The 6,580-nt window shown below is 48.3% G+C and overlaps 1 non-coding gene across 1 annotated transcript; it reads right to left on the bottom strand.

Annotated features, from left to right (window-relative positions):
- Positions 1-5,689: 5,689 nt before the first annotated feature.
- trnal-uaa (transfer RNA leucine (anticodon UAA)) lies at positions 5,690-5,772 on the bottom strand. The gene has a single exon. It is a non-coding gene; the product is annotated as a tRNA-Leu (tRNA).
- Between the last annotated feature and the right edge of the window lie 808 nt (positions 5,773-6,580).

Genomic DNA, 6,580 nt, shown 5'->3' with positions numbered 1-6,580 from the left:
GTTGTAGGTTTTGTCTTGGTTTTCGTTAACGATAATGACCCTAATGCACAGACAAAAGAGCCTAGCCGAAACCTGACTTGACATGGTGCATTCTGGGTAGCCACTGGCTTCCACACTACACCAGCACGGGCAGCGTCATCGGTCCAGGTACCAGTCGGCGAGAGGTGGATGAGATTCACCTGAAGGGGGCGCTGTGTCAGACAGAGGCCATATACTTAGGGGCAGCCGGTCTGATGCATAGTAAAATTTTACCTAAATTCATATATATTAGATTATGTTATATTAAAATAAATGCGACAGGTTGTTTGTTCTGTTTAATCGCGATCTCAGACTGCTGTCGAGAGTGATGTGGGGAGGGCAAGGGAGTCATTCCGTCTAAATAGGTGGGAGCTAGGATGGTAGCTTGGTAACAGGATCTCAGGATCTTGGCTGGGGGGGTTGGGAGTGGGGGGGGGAGAGCTGGGCAGGTGTCCAGAACTTCCTTCATGTCAGTAACCGGACTCCGGCGAGAGGGGGAAGAGCGTCCAGAATGTGAACTCCGCTGCCCAGATGCCCACATGCTAGCATTTGCGCCCCCTGTGGGGAGCCTTGCGGGGAGGGGGGGGTTTGGCTGTGGGGGGTGAGAGAGGGAAAGTGCACAAACAGCACCAAATAAAGCCTTGTCAGTTCTCCCCATCCATCTCGATTACCCAGCCGATCAGCGCGTTGGTACAGGAAGCACGTGTGCCCACGACAACACATGCATGTCCATGTCAGCACACATTACACACACGCACATGGATAGACGACACCTGCATCAGTGCGTTAACACTCTGACACACACCCGCAGACGAGCGCATCGCAACATCAGGCAAAGTAATTATGAAGTAGCATGTACACCTGGGCATTGTAAAAATAGACACACGCAAACAAGCGGTCAGACAAGCCGAGGAGCCCATTGCCTACCCAGCATGCTTTGCGGCCTCCATGACAACACCCGGGGCCAATGGCGTGTGTCTTCCTGGAGGTCAAAGGTCAAGCGCCGCAACAATGTCACTCACGCCAGATTTATGTTGCAGCTAACTAACCGTGTCATCTGGAGCATTCCTGGCGAGCGAGGTACAGGGAATGCTCCGTGGTACGGTTTCAGCATGCGGGGGGGGATCGCATTTCGGTAGCTCCTGCCTCACAGCGCGGCTCAAACACGCGGGGCTTGAGGCGACCCCACCACGGACCGCTATCGCTTACGCCATCCGCGGAGATGCGGCCGGGCCTCATGTGGAAATGCCCATTAAAACCTATTTGCAGAAGGTGAAAAGGCCCTGGGCGGCACACGATGCGGGCTAATCCCACACGCCTCCTGTTTCTGCAGCTTTAACACGGCGGACTGACGCCCGAAACGGCAGCACAGATCGCAAAACCTCTCATAGTGTGTGGAGGTCGTGTTCAGAGCTGGGAATCCTGCTTGGGGTGCGGGACTGTTCGGGGGCGGATTAACGCTTCAGCTATCCTAGGCCGCAGCCTCGATGAGACATCAGGGCAGCGCTTCGGGAAAAATGGCACGGTTAGTTAAATCAGCAAAGCCCGATTGTCCATGCTGATGGCAGCCTAGAGCCCCCAGATAAGTTAATCTGCCCCAGGTTCTGCTTTTCAAAAAACTGACCCGGGAACTAAGACGTTTCATTTTGGATCTCCTGTTCAGTAGTTTTATCTGAAATGAAGCAATAGGGTGCTAAGCTTGTCAGGCATGTGAATGACAGGAGGTAACAGGACCGGCCGCCTCACGTGAACGGTGAAGAGTCCAGCAGGAAAAAAACACGGCCTGACCTCTGACCGTGCGCCATCTTGGGTTCTCTCTATGACAAACAAGTGGTCCAGAGGCTGGCACAGTGAATAGCTGCAGCTAAGCGGTGAGTACGACCTGGTCTACGTGGGATTACTGGAAAATCGCAATTCATTAAAACACACGGTGTGCATGAGGGGAGCTGGGCAGGAACCCAAGACTTTCTGAATTTCATTTAGGAAGTTTATCTGTGGAGTCCTTGCCTTCCTCCTCCTCATTCAGCAAACAGTGCAGATCAGTAAGTACATCGCTAATACTGAATGGGGGCCATCATGTCACTCGCTACTTGTTTTGATCCGGATTCGTCGATGATGGGAGTGGGGGGCTGCTGTGTCTAAGCAAGGCCCCAGTGCAGGAGACATGAGACCCTTTGTCTGCTAAAGCGGGGGGGGGCGTTCACCCCTCACCATCCACCGATCCCCCCTCACCATCTACCGATCCCTCATAGGTCACTATCATTAGTAATTCAATTTGCTCTTTATTAGAGCTTCTTATCTACTGCGGGGAGCACCATCCAATGGAGCCATAATTGGCTTTACTCCCCCCCCCCCCCCCCCCCCATCTCATTCCCTGGCCCTCCGTTCCACTTCACCAGTTACAATGGAAAAGCGGGGAGTGCTCATCAAATAAAAGACAGGAAAAGAGGGATGTAGCCCAGCGGGTAAGAGGAAGGAGAGGGCGGGGCCTTCGGACACGCGGTTCACGGGCCGAATCGCTGAGTCGCTCACGGTGTGATTCCCAGTCCGAGCTGGACGTCAGGGGCTGGGGTCACGCGCCGGAAGCCAGGCGGTCTGAGGGCATAATCGCCCCTCCCCACAGCATCCCATTCTCTGTAGTTCGTTAAAACAATCCAATTTGCGGGAGGTAATTATGCATTAGCTGCTCTTTTAGCGGCGGAGAGCTTCGGGTTTCAGGGGGCGAATTGCAGGAACCGTCAGTCTGAGATTGAAAATCACGTATCAGCACTTAGCACCAGTCACTGCTGAACAGGGGAATCGATAACCCCCCACCCCCATTCACCACCCCCCAGCCCTGGCTCCCAGATCGCCCTGCAGAGAGGAAGTCCATCTCACACATCTGGTTGGTAGATTGATGTTTTCTACGCTTCTTCCGCCTTGGGAGTGGTGGCTCTGAGGGTGGGGATCTTTGTCGGCAGCTGGACGGTTGCCGGTTCGAATCCTGTGAATGCCAGGGGTAATCCTACTCCACTTGGCCTTTATACAAGGCCCTTAACTTGCAATTGCATTATTCTGGGTATGACATTAATCTACACCCGCCCCGGCAACCAGTCCATCCAACTTTCAGTAAAAACTTAGGGGTTGGTGGCAGGATTGGCTCTCCAGCTACCAGAGAACTTAACACTGCTCTATTCCATTTCAGTTCAGTGTGGTGCTGAGGTATCACCCACCGCAGGGCTGCATTCAGGTTCTCATCCCTGAGGTGGTTTGTTGTGTGGTGGGTGCAGCAACTTACTGTTTCAGTGTGTGTTCCTTACCTCCTCACGGTAGCACCAAGCATTTGCGCTAGGAGACAGCTGCCGGTCCTTACTGGGAATGAGCGTAACTGGTGCTTCCTGAAATAGTGCCACAGCTTAGTGGAGATAGACCTGGCGTTCCGCTTTTACAGGCACGAGTCTTTCTTGGAAGCTGCTTCTTTTTGTTCTGTATACCTTAGCCATCATGCCACCAGCTGGCTGAGACTTTCGCCCAGAATTTGAAAACAGTCTTTCAGGGACTGATAGGCACTGTCACCTAATGGTGTAAGACATATGGTAGATCAGTTGCTTCAGTAAAATAGTGGACCCAAACATTCATACTATGGGATAAACCTAACCAGAGATAATGTAATATTTAAAATTTGTTTTCATAATTGTGATTGACAAGGAAGGAGACGCTACACTTAACACTGCAAGAATCACTGACGCAAATTAAGTGACAAACGGGACTTTGCTGCCATCAAGTGGTCATATCTTGTATTGCAATCACATGTTAGTTGTCTAATCATGACTTTAGATAAGGTGCTTGAAAGATGGACCGATGCTTGGAAATTTTTCAGAGCAACGTAATGTCGAAAGCAATTTAAACAGTTTAATATTTTCCTGCTCTGCAGTTTCAGTGAACATTGTGCTATTCTGAGAGAATTGCAGTAAATCATGGAATTACATGAATAGGTGGGATAGGCTGAGAATAAGGATGACAGAAGGAGAAACAGTGTGAAATGGAAGGATGACGCGAGGGAGGAAGAAGCATCTGCACATTTTGTTGTTCCCCTGATGTCTTCATCTCCTTATTTTTCTGCAAGCCAACAATTCTGGAACCAGCCACCTGCCCCAGATGTTTCCCTCAGTATATAAACTGAGTCCTCAAGCGTGAAGTTAGTTGGAATCAGGCAATTCCTGGGGCAAATGGGTGGGCAGGATACGGACTTTGAGCCAGGGCTCAATAGTGAAATCACTCAGCTGACCATGGGATTCGAACCAACAACCTTCTGATTACAGGCACAGTGGCTTCATCTACTGAGTTACATTCCAGCCCCCTTTGAAAAGGTACATTGCCTCTCTTGGGCAAATCGAACAAAAGTCTATTACAATACAAGTGGAATTGCAAACTCTGGATTTAATTATGAAGCAGCACTGTGTTTGAGTAATGCCAGCTGCCATTCAGACTGACCTTTACACCACCCCACAGAGCCCCCACCCCCCATGGATCAGGGGCCAGCAACACTCAGGGGTCCATTAGCATTCTGGTGCTAACTGGGGACATTTTTTTATCCTTTGAAACAGAATACAATCGCAATGGCCTTCCTGGCAATTCGATGCTAATGAGTCGTCTTGGGCTGTAGAGGCAGATGTCGTTTTCACACATTGCACACAGTTAAAGTCTGTAGAATTAAAATACATCTGCAAAGGAAAGAAAAAGAAGACAAACAGCTGGAATGGCCAGTCACTCACCCCGGATGATTCAGTTCTCCATAAAGGTCAGTTCATATCCTTTATACTCACTGCTTAATCTGATTACAGCTCCTCCCCCCATTTGAAAATATTTAAAATACAACTCAGTTGTCCAACTGCCTTTGCAGTGGGGTCATATTCATAATCACACAAAAGATAAGGAAATTCCAGACATCATTACTGGCACGTTTTTCAGTTAAAACGAACAGTAGTTGTACTGGATTGATTTCTGAAGGTACAGTTTAACCCTAAACCTATGTATTAAGTAAAGGACATTTGAACCTGAGATAGTGAAGAGCCTTAAAGGAATTTGACAAAATTCTTGCTCATTTTACTTGACGAATATGCCCTTAACTTGACCAGGAATACCGTTATATTATCTTCTGCTTAATTGCAATTCAAAGTTTGAATCCGTAAGTGCAAATTGGGATCAGATGTAGAATACATGAGAGCAAATTGGGATTAGACCAGTGGTTTAGCTTCAGCTGTGAAAAACGTGGGAGGTTGTCATTGAAATTAACATCCAGTCCAACACATCAGTCTTAGCCCTGCTCCCCAAATGCTTCAATAGACTGAAGGCCAAGAGACTGCTTATGAGTTCAAGAAAACACACCTGTAGGCTTGCAAGTACCAGCAGGCAATTTGCTATTCTAGAAATCCACGTTTTTCTTGCTTTTGGGTCCTAGTGATTTTACCTAGTTTACATGTTGATTTAGACATCTAGAAGCTTATGATGATATTAGCTGTTTTTCCATGGTATGAGAGTCTTGCGACTTCCAGGGTGAAACCCTGTTTGCTTTCTGGTTGGAAGGTCGACTTTAAAATTTGTTGCACAGGAAAGAAAGACATTTGCACCAACAGAGATAAATATGTGTCTTGCGTAAACTAGCCCTTAGCGGAAACACAAAGGTAACATCTACCAGGAGCGGGGCTCAAACCCACATGGACAACTGTCCATTGGATCTTAAGTCCAACGCCTTAACCTCTCGGCCATCCTAGTAGCACGTAAGCTTGGTGGAGCTATTCTCTATTTCACATATTTCACTCAAATTGGGGCGGAACATTTTTTGCATTAATATATTGCTTTCATCCATCCATCTTCCAAGCCCATCGCTGGGCACACTCACACACTATTCACTCACACCTATGGGCAATTTTAGCAAGTCCAATTAGCCTCAGCATGTTTTTGGACTGTGGGGGGAAACCGGAGTACCCGGAGGAAACCCCACAACGACATGGGGAGAACATGCAAACTCCTCACATATGTAACCCAGGCGGAGACTCGAACCCGGGTCCCAGAGGTGTGAGGCAACAGTGCTAACCACTGCACCACCATGCCGCCCCATATTACTTTCATTGACTAACAATTTTATTACTGTACCTTCTACTCTGGGTTTATGCAGAAGTTTCTTCAGCACAAAAATTATATAGGCCAATTCTGAATTGTAGCAATTCTTAATTGATTTTAATTAACAGCACATTCCACCTATTTTGTCAGTGACTGACTGCATGCAAAGCAGCCCATTGTGTCAGAGGTTACCAACGCACAGGAAACCCCAGAGATCTTTGGCCTCTTTATTTGTCATCTGTGTATATTGAAAGCTGTTATCCACAAACACCGGCTTGTCATGCGTGGCCACGACAACTTAACAGGAATCGGGTGTTTGCTTTACGTTTCTAATCACTTAAACTCGCTCCCTGCCGACCAACGACGTTCCTGCATTTTATGGCCTCATTTGAGGTCGACAGCCACGCTAATCCCCCGGTAACAAGAAGCCGTCCGGAGACCATACAAATGGGAGAAAAAC

This window comes from Brienomyrus brachyistius, chromosome 4 (genome assembly GCF_023856365.1).
Source record: "Brienomyrus brachyistius isolate T26 chromosome 4, BBRACH_0.4, whole genome shotgun sequence".
Classification (NCBI taxonomy): domain Eukaryota; kingdom Metazoa; phylum Chordata; class Actinopteri; order Osteoglossiformes; family Mormyridae; genus Brienomyrus; species Brienomyrus brachyistius.
Note: the sequence above shows the minus strand (reverse complement) of the source record. Positions and strands in the feature narration are given on the sequence as shown.